The sequence below is a fragment of the Anser anser genome (genome assembly GCF_964211835.1).
Source record: "Anser anser genome assembly, chromosome: 1".
NCBI classification, from domain to species: Eukaryota; Metazoa; Chordata; class Aves; order Anseriformes; family Anatidae; genus Anser; species Anser anser.
This window is the reverse complement of record NC_139720.1, coordinates 62,951,887-62,968,110: the sequence shown is the minus strand read 5'-3', so window position 1 is coordinate 62,968,110 and position 16,224 is coordinate 62,951,887.

The following is a 16,224-nucleotide window of genomic DNA, read 5'->3' as shown; positions in this document are numbered from 1 at the left end:
GAATGGATTGTGTCTGATGAATTAACAGTCTCCCAGATCTTGTTCTTTTGAAGGCAAATTAATAGGAAGACAGAAAAGAAAAACATCACAGAAAAATAGTCATATTTTAGTCAAGCTAAGTCACAGAAAAGACACAAGCAGCTCAGTGTGTTTGATGGAATCAATGAAGTAAGTAGATAAAAGAAGATCCAGAAGCGTTTGATGCCTTTCATGTTTTTGCTTGGGGGTGTTGAGAATTGGGACCTAAGATCATCTCAATGTACCTCTGTTTTAAGAGGAAATGAGTTTCTGTAGGAAGGACAACCAGAAAAAAATGCCAGCTGATGTTTAGTATCAATGTGGAGGCATGGAGGAGGTAAAAATATGGCAGAATAAAAATATGGAATGCCTGCTAGATTTTAATCAGCTCTTCCATTTGAGCACAAGACCTCACCTGCAAAGGTAGTTTGTTGTTGTGGAGAAATAAACACATAGTATTGTCTTTACCCATTATATAGTTAACTGAGATATGAACAGGGGATGGTTCCTATTTAACTGTTTTTGTTTATTCATTTGAATGAACAAAATTCCTTGTGTCCAGGGTAGAGAGAAAGAGATAGCAAGGTCACTGGAAAAACAAACAAACAAACAAAAAACATATGAAATGCCTGAGGGCCTTATGTTTGTATTCTCTGGCAGATGTGCATTCCTGTATTGGCTAGTAATTTGGTAATATTTTCATAATAAAATATTATGTCACATTGTTTTTCTTTCAATAAATAAAATTAATTATATTTCAGTATTATGTTTTTGAAATATTCTTATATTTAATAAGTAATTATTAATATTTGGCTAGCATCTTACGGATGTTGTAAAAGGAAGGGCGGTTGCATGACAAAAGGATAACTGGGCTTACGAAGTATATCAGATGAAGCATTCATGAAATAGGTAATAGTACATTTCCTTTTGCTCAGGTATTTCTATAAGGAAGCATGTCTCCATAGCTCTGAGGGTGGGAAAGATACTCATGAGTGATTTGAGGAAAACTCTTGGGAAATCTGACTTGATCATCTGTGTTGTTTTTTGTTTGTTTGTTTGTTTGTTTGTTTGCATTTGAATAATCTGTTTCTATTTAAGAAAGGGTCTATCTCTGCAGTTGTGAGCCACTTTTATGATTTTGTCCGCAATCTGTAACATAAAAACTCACCCCTGCCCCCAGGGCTTTTCATTTTCCAAACGATGTGGCACATTGCAGAGTATTGTATATAAATATTAATTGAATATTGCTTTTTTTTTTTTTTTTAGTGAAAAACAATCATCTTGTTTCTTGCTTCATTTCTCTGAAACAGTGGCATAAATCTGGATATACCTAGTGTTTCAGGTCAACTAACAATGGCCTGGCAAAAAACCTGTTAAGACCTTAACTTGCTTTGATATTAGTGTTATGTTTTAGAGTTGTTGTTGTCATTCTTTATTTCCTCCAAGAAAATGGAAAGCATTATCTTTAAATCTGCCCAAACGAAGTGATCTGCATTACCTTGAAGGTTTTATATATTACTTGCTCTAGGCTGTTGCAATGAAAATTATTGTAAACCACAGCCCTTGAACCTTTTCTTAACAATTGTTTAGCCAGTATGTGTTAACAAACCTTCCTCATTTATTTACTTAAAATACCTTACCAAGGGAAAAAAAGTGGCAGAGACAAAGCATCTTGACTTCAGGCTATCCTTAGAGATTTCAGAAATGCAGCAGCAGCTGCTGGTGTTCTTTGCATTAGATTGCATGCAGTTAATCTAATAGGAGCATAGTTCTGTATCAATTGAAAAATAAATAAATAAATAAATAAATGCATACATACATACAAACCCCAGCCTAGGAATCTCAATTCTGAGCTAATAACTCTTTTACAAAAGCCTACTAAAATTCCAGAGATTTTTCAATATTTGTATACCTCTTTCAAAAAAGCCGCACATTCAAGACAAAGGATTTTCAAATGTTACATCCCTGGTGCTAATGACATCCATCCATCTGAAGCGGTATGTGGGCACCCTCCTCAGCCTTCAGAAGGATCCTTAGACTATCTGCCTGGTCTTTGTACCCCTTTGTTCCATGCCTCCTGGCACTACAACTATGTCATGCTACCCCTCACATGGGATATGTGCCTCACCAGCTGCTTCCAGAAAACAGCACTAAACACTGCTGCTGCTGCAACTTCTGCAGTGGCTCTAGCCTCTGTGTTTGTTGCTTCTGTCCAAGTCATGCCTGGTTTCATAACATGCTGGAGGTGGCTTGAATAAAATTTCAAGGTAATGCCTTCACAAGTTTAAGCAACACAGGGTAGGAACAAAGCAAGAACAAAATGTAATAGCATATTAAACAGAAAGAGCAGGGAGGTACATTATTTTGTACCCCCAGCAGAGTCTATCACTTAAGAACTTGTATTTTGCTGAAATGATCAACAAAATTGTGTTTACCCCCTATCTGTCTGTTTACTGTGGTTTTTTTTTTTTTTTGATGAACTGTTAAAATAAAAAGAAATGAAACCCATATGAGGGCCTTATGAGAAGTTATAACTTCTGAAATGGGTGTAAATATTCCCACATCGCTGAATGGAAAGCTACACTTGCCTGCTGACATAAACGTCAAAACAATAAATAGAAACAGTCCAGTAAGAATTATAGGTATAATAATATTTTTTTCACAGTATGTCACTAAAAAAGAGTAGATTGGCTGCTACACAAAACATTAATTCTTTAGCTATAGCCTGAGCAGTGTGCAAAGTTTAAATTGATTTGTCCCAGAAGTATCTGAGAACTATCATTCTACTGGGCACTTTTTTCTTTTTTTATGTATTAACTGATGCACCTCATCGCACTCACTTGTTGATCTATTTCTACACTTCCTCCAGTGCGTGTCAATGTAACATCTAGACTTCTACTCTGATTTCTGTTTTTTCATTCCATGAGAAGATGTTTGCATCACAAGAACTTCAGAAGGTTAGCACCTGTCTGGCCTCCCATGGCTTCCATCAGGTCCTGGTATTGGGACACCATTGGAAATGTTCTGAAACATGATTACAGTTTGAACAGAACCTGGGAAACCTGTTGAAACAAATCTCATTAACAGAATATTTTATTGTCTTCAGAATGTCTTTGAGGAAACACCCACATGAGTCCAGTACCACTGGCAAGGATTAATGTGTAAACAGGAGGATCCTTGCATTTAAGTCTTTTTTTTTTTTTTTCTCTCCGTCAGCTACCAACTACTGCTTCCCAACAGAGAGTGATATGTAGTCTCATGTATAGTTTTGTCTGCCTCACAAATTCCAGATCAACAGGCTTTGTGCTGAGTTCCTTGCATCATACTGGGGATTCAGCTGTTGGAGTCTCCTTCCCACTCTTCATCTGTAGCCTCTGACAGAGCTCTCTACAAACCCCCTCCCCTGTGCGTACTTGAATAACAGATGTGGCACATACTCACATCACTGGACAGATGTTCTTGAAGCATTTCTGAGCACTGCTTCCACCTTGGGATTTCTTCAGCCATTTTTATTTATGCAATAGAATTGAGACTGTGTTTCTAGCCCACTTTTCTGTAATATGAGCAGGAAAAAAATAAATAATGTTTCCTACTCTCCCTGCTATTAAGATGCCCTGGTGCTGGCCTGGAATGAGTTCAGAGCTGGCATTACAGTTTTCCTTTTGAAGAGCCTTCACAACTGAAACTTAGCACATCTCTGTTTTGCTGTTGTTTGTTTGTTTGTTTTGTTTTTTTTGGAAACTTTACAGGGAGCAGACATTCTGCTCTGTGAGAGCTGCCGCTACACTTTCTGTAGCACAGTGTTTTTACCTCATTCTCTCAGATTCAATCAACTTTTAACTACCTTCAGTCACGGACACGTCAGGTAGGGCAACATCAAGGAAACTCAAGTTACTGCACTGGGAAGAATTGGGATGTTCAAGGAATGTGTCCTGGCTAGGGAATCAGGGAAGAAGATTTTACTTTTTTTGTTGTTGCTTTCTTTTTCTTTTTTTTTTTCTTTCTCTTTTTTTTCTCTTTTTTTTTCTTTTTTTTTTTTACTTTTTCTTTTTCCTTTTTATTTTTCTTTTTTCTTTTTTATCTTTCTTTTTATTTTCTATTTTCTTTTATCTTTTTTCTTTTTTCTTTCTTTTTGCTTTTTTTCTCCCTTCCCTTCCCTTCCCTTCCCTTCCCTTCCCTTCCCTTCCCTTCCCTTCCCTTCCCTTCCCTTCCCTTCCCTTCCCTTCCCTTCCCTTCCCTTCCCTTCCCTTCCCTTCCCTTCCCTTCCCTTCCCTTCCCTTCCCTTCCCTTCCCTTCCCTTCCCTTCCCTTCCCTTCCCTTCCCTTCCCTTCCCTTCCCTTCCCTTCCCTTCCCTTCCCTTCCCTTCCCTTCCCTTCCCTTCCCTTCCCGTCCCTTCCCTTCCCGTCCCTTCCCGTCCCTTCCCTTCCCGTCCCGTCCCCTCCCGTCCCCTCCCGTCCCATTCCATTTCTTCACTTAGATTGACAGAAAATAGACAATTCCATCTGTAATTTTTTCCAGCTTCAGTGCTTTTCAAAGTTTCCTGCAAGCTATCAGCAAATTATTGAGAAATATTGTCTTATCCTCTCAACTAAACCTACCTAACAGGGAACAATTCCTTGCCTGAAGGGACAGTTCAGTAGTAAAGGGGATGTTGGGGTAGACTGGAACATTGGCCCACAGCATAGCTGCTTTCCAAATACTCCATAGCTGTGGGGAGAAAATGGAATGAAAGGCATACATATGAAGTCCTATAAAGTACCTTCAGCAAGGAAGTATGTGAACTGACAGAGCAAAGGTGGGCTCCTTTGTACATTGAGTGGGGCTAAAAGGGTGTGGAGAGCCTTATGATCATGAATAGTTTATCGTAACCATTAGGAAAAAATGTATCCTTGTCAGTGTAGTGGGAATATCCAGAGAATGATGCCAAAGAGAGTTTCAGCTTGTGTGTTTCTTCTGTATTGGAGGCAAGGAAAAAGAGTTATATTCAAAACCACTTTGTAGGAACAAAAGAAAAAGCAAGTTTAGAAAGATTTAATAACATTGAATTTGGAAGGGGGACAGCAGTCAGAAGCATCAGTAATAAAAAATATGAAAGCTTCTTGACTGTGTTTATTTAATGATTTTTAGTATTTAATAACAATGAATATTGATTAAATAATGAACAAAATTTATTAAGCACACAAAGTCAAGTTAATTGCATTTTATTATTTGAATAGGGAATTGAATACTAAAAATTTAAGTCTTCTGCTGATAGTTGGCCTTACAGAGCATCATAAGCAAACAGTCAGTACGCTGATCCAAACAACTCTAATGTTTTCACCACATCTCTAGTCCTAATAGAGGATAGTATAAATATTCCATATCCTCTGAAGATCATGTGAGAATTACAATGGAAGTTGCAGTGTCATCGAATTAGGTGATAAATATGATCATAGAAATGTAATAATAAAATATCCTAATTTTCACTACACACTCAGAAGTACTGATTACTATCTGGAAAAGGCATAAGGGTAATAAATCGATATTTCCTCTAGTAATGAAAATTCTTGCAATGGAAGAATATAATGAAACATAGCAGTATAAATAAATTGGACAATGTAATAACAATTTAGGGCATTTTCTACCAGTGCTCTGGTATGATTTCCCCAAATAGCCCTTTCTCTTGCATATATACCCATTGCTCATCTCTTGGCTATATACATACTCAGATGTCCTATAGAATGATGAACCAAGTGCCAGCTGCTCCCTCTGCTATGTCTGGTGTGTATCTGTCACTACAGGCAGAGAAGATAGTGCTATTCTATACAGTAGTACAAAAAAGCCAACAGGACTTTGTTCTGTACCCCAGGGCTTTGATTGATGGATGCTGAGTTGACACAGACATAATTAAATAACGCTGAAACACTTAAATGATAACTTCCCAAGTGAGGCTGCTACAGCAGCAACAGCCAGAAGTCCCAGTTTGAGCTTGGCCCCTTGTTTCGTACCATTTGGCCACACTGAGAATCTGGGCAGCACCATCTTCATGGCCTCCCCACCTCAGCAGTGAGGAAGGTGAAAGGCTAAAGGCAGGCTACACTCAGGGTACAACACAGAGAAGTGACGTGCTGCTAACAACAGAAGGTATGAGGCATCAAGGAAGGGATAACAAAGTAATAGTGGCCCCAGGATTTCCACTTTTCCCCTAACGGAGAGATTTCTGTTGCATAGCAAAAAAGTGATCCACCACTGTTCCAGCCCCAAGTACTTCAGAACCTGGTGTAAAGGCCATAATAGCATCACAGACTTCTCTGATACTGTGAAACTCTTTCTGCTGTCAGTGCCATGAAGATTTAAATGGTGCAGCCCTGATGTCTGGAGTCAGGAGGGAGAGCTGAGACATGGGGACCACCTCTGTTGATGTGTGGTTCCATCTGCCACCCTTCTTCTCAGGCAGGGGTGCAGGTCTTAGTAGTTGTGCTGAGAAAAGAGCTGCCATCTCACTACCACCCTCCTGAGCTGGGGTCGGAAGGACTGATAGCTTTCTTGCTCCTTTTTGCTCTGACTCCACCACTGAATAGTGCTTCAGTGTCTACAGTTCGAGGGAAGATGTGATGTCATGGGGAGAAAAGGAGGGAGGATAAAGCTATGCCCTCTTATTTCCCTCTGCAAAGGCAAATCAAATGTATCTCTATACAAACATAAATAGGTAGAAACATAAATAGTCTACATAAAATTAAAGCCCTGAAGCTGAGGGTCTGAGGCATAATGGGCTAAGTACCTTGTTTTAATGAAGGAGACTTGTTTCTCTTTAGGGTCAGTGCATCTTGCACTCTAAGCAACACCTAAGCCAAATGCTTTTACAATGATTGAAGAAAAGATTTTAATTACTATGTACATGGCTCTGCTGATGTCTGCACATATGAGCTCCAAATCCACTGCCCACAGCATGGGAAGCAGATGTGGCTCTGTAAAGACTGAGAACATGGCAGGACTCCTGCCTTTGGGTGCACACCATTGCCACAGAGTGAGCTGTGGAAGGTGACCAGACCTCCACCAGAGACCCAAACCTTGGGCTGGCTGGGAGCTGGGGTGTGCTGGAGCAAGGTTCCCACTACAGGGAATAGGACTTGGGCTGTGTGCTGTGCCTTGGTACACACTCAGAAGTCAGCCTGTGTCATTAGGGGAGGCAAAGTATCTTCTATAGGACCTTGAGTCACTTGTGTGTGTCTTGAACAAATTTAGAGCTAAATCCCTAAGGAGAACATGCTGCCACACTGTACCCCCTTGTGTATGAGAAACACCTGAAACCACAAGAACTCCTGCTTGCTACAGCCACATAGAAAAGGACTCTCAGAAAACAGGAAAGAAAGGATTAAGTGAGGTATGGTAAGGAAAAAGTAGAACATTCTTCAACCACTAGAAGTTTCCCCCAAAGATCTTTCACTCTATGTACATAGGTAGATAGTTAAATAATTAAATAATCTTTCTTTCCTCCTGCAAGTTGTGCTTGACAGCTTTGGGGGCTGGGGATTGTGTTTGAACTGATGCAGATGTGTGCACCTAGCTTATAATTTTTTTTCTATTTCCTTTGTTTCTAATGTCTCTGACACCTTCAAACACAGACCCTTAAGGCAGATCAAGTTTTTCATTCTCTATTTTGGCATTTATATGTTGTCTGTTATTATTCAATACTGACACCACAATAGTCTATGAAAGCCTTAAATGGGACCAGGGACCTACTGTACTGAGATCTATATAAACATGTACCTGTATCTCCACAACAACAAGGGATATTATTATTATTTCTTCTTATCTAAAATATGTTTAAATACATATATACTGGGAACACATATGTAATGAGATATGCAAACTCTGACAGCCATGTAGATGGTCTGATATAGCTTCAAGGGTCATCTATATGAATGTTTTTAACTTAGAGCCATGGCATACAACCCAGAATGTAAATAATTAAATATACACTCATAATTCATATTTCCCAATACTCCAGAAACCTGATTTTTCCTCCCTTTTCCCAGAAAACCTGTGGATATTCACACAGACCAAAGGACAGATACAGATGTTCTGTTGCTGCGAGCATTCCACAACATTCATTATTTACTCCTGTCCAATGCACTGCCTGACTGCCTTGCATAGCCTAGAAGATTGTGATAGACTCCCTCTGCAGCCATTCTGTCTCCCACACAATGCTGTCTGTTCATATTGAAATTATTATTTGATCCTGCCCAAACCTCTTTCCTCTCTCCCTCATGAAAATTCTGAATCCAAGGACCTGGAAGATTTATTGTAACATGTGGCCCACAAGGACTATAGCCAAATGAGTTATCTTACACTAGTGTCTGCATGGAGCTGGCACTATTCAGCCAGCACCAACATGCTCTCTTTTTGTATCCCATACTGTCAGGAACAGGTTTGCCATCATCATCATGAGTCTTGGTACTCTGACTTTCCAGTGAGGAAACAGTACAGTGCTGTTAAGTTTCCAGTGGGCATGAACATGGCAGAGGTGCCCAAAGTCATTGTTGAGACCATCCAGAAATAAAGTCATGTTAACAACCCAGCAAGGTCATGCAGACCTTTGTCCAGCACAGTTACCCCCATTCTAAACCAGGGCTGTCAGCAGGATCATTGTCTTCCTACTGTGTTCCTCATGAAATTTCCATCTCTCCATTCCCTCCCATGTTTTCTTTTTGTTATATTAACAAACAAGTTTCATAGGGCCAAGTTAATAAGAGGGATGATTTCTAGGCTCCAAGATTTGTTCTTGGTCTTGGTCTTACTTTTAACCTTATTCCTACTGTTACTCTGCCAGAAGCAGAGAGTCTGTGCAGTTGTTTTAAGGTGCCATGTGAGGGTTCAAAGCCTGGCTGATATTGTACCAGAGGATCATGCCAAATGAAGCTGGCCAAATGTAGTACAACCTTGCTTCTGCTGTGCATGGAGAGAGACATGCCTAGAGGAGACTGTTCACCAAAGCTCTGTTTTTCAGGGAGAATAAGCTAGAGCCAGGGAATGACCAAACAGTCGCTCAGTGAAGTTAGACAGTTCACTGATGAAGCATCTGAACTTCATTTTACTTTTCAGAGTAGACATGGCCTGTGAAGATATGTTTGAGAGCTGATGGAGCATAAATATAATTTTCTGATGAATTTATATGTATATATTTATATTTTTATTCCTCCTTATTGACTTCTTTTTCTATTACTTTGCTTTTTGAGGGGCAAAAAATATCTTGTAGAAATGTTGAAATCCTGAGCCTTTTACAGGAAGTCCAAATTTATGTTTTGGTGTGGTTCACTATGAAGAGTGAGAAGTTTTCTCCACCCAACACCTGCTGAACAGCCATATTTTTGCCAGTCCATTAAGAAGTTGTCCATGTAATTCAAAAATTCTTAGCACATCTAGCAGTGCTGGGAGTTAACACTAGAGAGACTAAGGGCTTTGGGGCATGAAAATTAAACTATCTTCTTAGCCTTAAATAAATTGTATAAGTAAATAGAAGAAAATTATTTTGCTGAAGAAAAATTGCTGTCTTGGGTTTTGATTGATTTTCATTATTTCACACATACTTGAGGACAGCAGACCTTGACTGGTCAGAATAATTTTGCAAATTTCATTTATCTTAAACACTCTGCACTGAATTCCTTTAAACAAACCATGCGTATCCAGAATGAGTGTTTATTTCTCTACGTTTTAGACTACTTTTTTAGAGTATTTTTATTAGTGTTGTTGTTTATGGAGTTATTGAATTAGGATCATCCTGAAACTGAATCTAAAAGAGATGGAATGCAGTTAAACAAAGCTGTATAAAAATCTTCAATATTTATAAAAGAGATAGATGGGCCTTGCTATTTATCCATTTCAGCAGATCATAAATCAGCTCCAATATAGCTTATTGGAAATGGTAAGGTTGCCTTAATCCAGTTTAAATATAAGATTTCTGTTAATTTCCACCCTGCCCTTGCCTTGAATACAGAGAATCCTTTTGGAATAGAGCTTATTCTGCTATGAGTCACATTAGCTTCTTTCCTTCTAACTGTTTCATCCTCTGATATATATGTAATATATACATATGTATATGTATATGTATGACTGGAGTAACAAATAATTCCACTTTGAATTAATTTCAAAGATACTTAACATTTTCTTGCTTTAGTCCTACATACTGCATAAGGTGATGAGAACTCTGTTGTCTGTATGCAATCTATTTCATATAAACTAGAATTCTGATATGAAATACAACCCAGGACACATACTTGTGGATCTGATCTCTCTCAGATAGAGTTAACTCTATCAGGTCAGGATAAACTTTATTAACTCCCTACTAAAAATTTCTTCTCTCATCTCTTCCTTCCTTCCTTCCTTCCTTCCTTCCTTCCTTCCTGCCCTCCTGCCCTCCTTCCTCCCTCCCTCCCTCATTCCCTCCCTCCTCCCTCCCTCCCTCCTTCCCTCCCTTCCTTCCTTGTCTTTTTTTTTTTTTTTTTTTTTTTAAAGAAGGAATGGAGGAAACAGGTTCTCTAACTTTCTAACTTCTGTAAATCTAAAAAATGAACACCTAGTAGGCTCTTCTGTTCCTTGAGCTTCATGAAAGGTTCAAATTTGTACATTAATCCTATTTGCAGAATGCTTTTACTGTGCATTTCTTTAACAATAGTGTTAATAATTTAAATTGCATAAATTTGCACCAATGTTGGGTCAGTATGTGGAAATTACTTGTTTTCTTCTCTGTGTTGAGGCTCAGATGATTGCAGAAATATTTATTCTTTACCAGCATCTCATTTGAATAACACTCTAAAATGTCTCCAAATTCTTTAGATCCTTTCTAAGCTACCTTTTGGTTTCTAATTTCAAGTAGAATTTAGTATAGAATGAGAGGCATATGTGTCCTCGCACCAACAGATCTCAGTGAAACACATTTCTTTTTATATCATTGGTTTTCTTGTCTCAGACTTGGTCTATCTCTACTGTTTTATTCCCTTTTAACATGGTGGCCAGCGTGGAAAATGCTGAGATTCATTACTACGTTTTAAGGAAGAAGGACATTAAAAAAAAAAAAAGTTTCCTAGTCATTTGACAGCTGAGAGCTGAGTACTATCTCAAGTTTCAATACATGTTTTAAATAAAGTTTATTTGGTTGCTTTATTTGTTACTGGTTATATCTTTATATTTTCTTTAACTGTGGTAAGTATTTCAGTGGGTTGGGATGATTGAAAATTATATTTGCAAGCAAAAAAAAAAAAAAAACCTACTACTACCACTAACAACAAAACAAAACAACAAAAAAAGAAATCAATATTGTCATGTTCCACATTTCCTTCATTTAGTTTAACACATCTAGGGAGATGATTTATTCTAATACTGTACAATATCTTTATGAGTACTCCCTCTGGTCTCTGTAGAGTTAAGATTGAATTCCAACCATCTTGTTAAACCACCCTATCAATTTAATGTAACTGATTATGAGGTAAAACATTTCCATGATTATTTTGAAGTCAACAAATATTTTTATCCTTCAGAAAGTTTGAATAAAAATATTTTGAAGGTATTAGACACTGGGAAAATGAAACCTCCTTTTATAACTTTTATGTTCCAAAGAAAACTCCCTCAGTGTCATTATGAAAACCTTCTGAATAAGTACTCAGAAGCCGTCATGGCATTCTTTCCTCAGCAGAAGAGGTAAAAACTGTTTATTCTGAGACTGAAGAAAAAAAAAAAACAACAACAACAAAAACAGTAAAAAACAGGTCTACATATTCTGACCTTTGTGAAGAACATTTATTTTTCACTGAAAAAAAAAATCTAAATAATAAAAAAAAAACTGAAATCCCGCTCTTACAGTTCTCCCACAAGATAACTACATACTAAAAAACAGAAATCTGAGTGCCAAATTAATCTTGATCTGTAAGATTTCTTTGACATTTTTGGTAGAGATTTAGAGATTTTAAATATTTTATTCCACATTTCCTCCCCTCTCTTCTCCCTGTCCTACAAAAACAGGGCTACAGAGTAAAACTTCAGAGCTGGGATATGTAAAATGCTGAAAGTTTATACTCTTACCAGCTGCTGGTAAGCCTCAGATCACACTTGAGCACACATACAGTACCCTTTAATATTTTTATTGTGGCTATCAGGCAGAAGAACCTGTTGATGTCTATTTTCCTTTCCTTCTCATTTAGAAATTGGTATGTATCAATGGTGTATGAATGCGGTAAAACCTATAGAGAGATAATATTTCTTTCTCTCTAAAACAGTCATGTAGACCAAATACACCATTCAAATCCTTGTGTCTTGTTGCACGAATGGACAGACAGATAATAATAGTTCCCATGGTCAGAAGACTGCTTCTTCACTCAATACCTTTGTTTGGAAAATCAGGTGGCGACTCATCTTAGTACCACAAGGAATCTGTGATAAAGCACTTGCATATTCCTATTTTATAGATATGTATATAAAAAATAATAATCAAACAGCAAGCTGAAGACAACAATAAAGTCCTTTTCTGGTTCTATTGGCTTTATTTTTTTCTCTGAAAAGATTAACTGAAGTCATTTTTTTCCATCTTTCAATATATGACATAGATAACATCAATTAGGACCTTTGTTATTTTTCATAATATCCATGTTAGAACAGATTAAATGGAGCAACAGAGAAGGGAAAATTTCTGGGCTGGCTTTAACCTAAGCCATATCTAAGCGAGCAATGCAGAACTGAGTGATTCTGAGTACTACCCTCTACTATCCTAAGCTTTCCATGACCTGATATTTTTTAACTAACTTACTGTTCCTACAAAACAAAGAATGGGTAATCTTCCTGGGAGTTTAATATTTTGCAGAGCTGTTCACGGCACTGTTAGGATTTGTAAAATTCATTCATTTTTTGTGAAACATTCATTTACTTGCAATGTCTACTTCACACATTTCGGGTAACAAGACCACTTTTGTTGTTGTTTTGTTTTGTGTTATTTTGTTTTGAAGGAAAACAAGGTTTATATCTTTTTTTTCTTTTTTTCTGGTAAACTCAAAATGAGGAAAAACATCCATTAGCAGTATTTAATTTTATATTTAAAAATAGATTTTCAGTATGAATAAAAAGGGCAATAATACTAACCAATAAACAAGTACAGGGGGCTTCCAGTTCTTCTCATAACAAGCATAAACTGATCAGAAGCTGTATCAGCTGTGTTCTCTTTGTCCAGTATGGAGTAATTAGCAGCTTCCTGAAAATTTGAGCTTCCTCTGAAATATTGCTCATTAAGTGTCACTGGAGACAGTAAACTAGCTTAGGCAGCCATTGCTTTTCTCCACTAGGGAAATTCACAGGTTTCCTGTGTTTTGGTCAGTTCACATTATTCAAGGTTAACTGTTTATTCTGCTACCTGAAGCTATTTTTAAACTTGATGTTTCTCTGAATACTAGACAGATTTCAGATTCTCTCATTTAAATGTCAGTGACAAAGAAGAAATGCATTTTTAAAAAATGTATATTAATGTCAGACTTTGCTTTAACTACTGAATGCAGCATTGCCCCACCTCTGAGAGATGCTCCTTTTCTCATGATTTATTACCTCTTCAGTGCAGTCCCCCAGTCAGACAAATATATTTGATACTGACAAAGCGGACCAAGGACTATGATATGTCTGCTTAGCCATAACAGAAAGCTGTCCATACAGGTTAATTTGAAGCATCTAGGAGAATGCAGAGGAGTAAATTGTGACTATGACAGTTTTGCCCAACTGGAGTTCTTAGCGACCCCTACCCATGTAAGCCTGTAATGCCTTCAAAGCCAGCCACAATAATTGAAACAAAATCCTTAACAAGCCTTTTCATTTGACAAGCTTCTCTCCCGGAGACTGCTTTCCCCAGGAACTTTCCATGACATGAAAGACTGTTCAGTCTCATTGTTTCTCCTACTTCTGCTGTTATGATAGGAGAGACAACAAATACGCTCCTTTCCTTACTAGAATTGTCCTGCTAAACTGAAAGAGCACTTGGTAGTTTGTTTCTAGAAAGAACCATGCCTATTGTTTATTTGTGCTAAGAGCATGGGATTTTCTGGTTCAAAGTGAGATAGAGCTCTCATTTTGATAGATAGCTCTTTTCTCTTTTCTCATGTAGAAAGATGTATTGGATGATCTCCTAGATATGAGAAGGTCTATTCTCACATTTGCACAGCATTAGTAGTTAGTACTTCCTGTGCTTATTACATTTGTGTACATTCAAAGTGGGAGTTCTCTAGATAATCAGGATGTGTTCCAGAGAGCAAAAGTAAAATCAGCAATAACTTAGCCTTGTTTCATTTATCCAGCGTTCAGAAAATCTGATCCCCAGACCCTTAGTTTATGAATGACAGAATAAGAAAACATCTTTATTCTCAGAAACAAATGTAATCCTTACTAGATCATCTGACTAAGAAGGAAATCATGTCCAGTGATGGGAGCAGTCTCAGCTGCAGAAGTTAATTCAAGGAAGACTCTGTCCCTTGGCAATGAGTTTACTAGAAGCAACACACATCGTTAATCTTGAACACATACCTAAGAGACCTAGCCAACTCTCCTTCCTCATTAAAGCAGAATGCCATTTGGGAGTAGAAACACTAAAGAAAATACAGATTTACCATTTGGTACTATTCTTTAGCATATAAAGACGCAAAAAAAACATATGTGTTTCTCTGTCAATTCCTATCAATAAAATCTGGGCTGCTGGTGGATTGTAAGGTTTGCCCCAGCTTAGTGGACCAGGAATACATAATTTAGAGTTATTTATGTCTAGATCTACCATTCCTGGGATATGAAAACACATACAGAATCAACTCTGCACACTCTATTAAGCTCTTTTATTTTTTTTTTCAAAGTATATCTCCTGTATTTTATCCAAGAGATGTTTTGGGAATATAGACTGTAATCAATGTTCTGGAGATGGCACCTGCAGATGACTGAGTAGGCCTGAAGAGTTCATCAGTGTGCAATACTGTTGTACATTGAAGTCTCTTTCTGACAAAGTGTGCCCAGATGGAAAAGTGACAATCAGAAGTAAAATCTAGATGCTCAGAACTGGAAATACAAATCAATGAGGTTGAGGGGATGCTGAAATTTGAGTATCGTTTCCTAAACAGGAAAATGATAATCATTTAAGAGAACTCAGCAAGGAATTTCACTGACCAATCTCAAAATCAAATTAAGTGATAGAATGAGGACATTCAAAGATGGGCAATGAAAAAGACTTTATTTATTTATTTATTTATTTATTCTTTTATGCCATAATAAGTTTACAAGAGGATGCTCTGAAAAAAAAAACTCTTTGAACCTTAGTGGTGACATTGACCTGAGGAGACTTGCAACCTATTGACTCAGAGAAGAAATATTTCCCGTCTGTATGACTCAGTTATAAGGAATTAAATCAGCAGAAATGAAGATTAAGTTAAAGCTTTTTAATATAAAAGCAGAATATGAGGAGAGAGAGAGATCATATTTTTAATTTTACTGGAAGAATATGATCTCTTTCTCTGTATCCAAATGTCCAGTATTTTTGCTTTTCAGGGGGAAAACCTGTATGAATAATGACTTGCTAGAGAAGACCAGGGATACATTATGCTTCCGTTTGTATCAGGACAGAACAAAAGGCAAGGTGTTGTTCACTCTTTTCAGCATTATGAACTATGGCACCAAAGGTTACATTATTAATACGAGTTTTCTCAGTTCAATACCAGATCTGAGACTGATACTAATTTGTGTGATACAGTAACTCCTGTAGAGCAATGTCTGATCTTCAACTTAGAGTTTATGAAAAATCCTCCAGCAAAGCTCTTTTTTCACACCTACAGACTAGGAAAGAATAAAATTAAGACGCCAATTAAAATTATGTAAATGTCGTACAATGTTCTGTTAACAAGATCATTTGTTTAGTATTTCCTCCCTTCTAGTAAAGCATTCTTCAACTTTTTGTCTCTGTTTTTCCTCAGGGAAAGTACGGCAACCTCTCATGAACAAACAGCTTGTGTTTAAAGAATACTGAAATGTTTTATGGGTCATTTTACAAACTGCATAATTAATATTTATTCCAGTCATGATTAATATTCTGCAAACAAAGGGCACATCATGTCCTTCTGAACCCAAGTAGATTTTCTCTGTACCAATGTAATTTTTTAAAATGTTAGTTTTTTTGGCTAATTATAAAACAAATAAATCAGGTTATGCATATGAACTATTTTT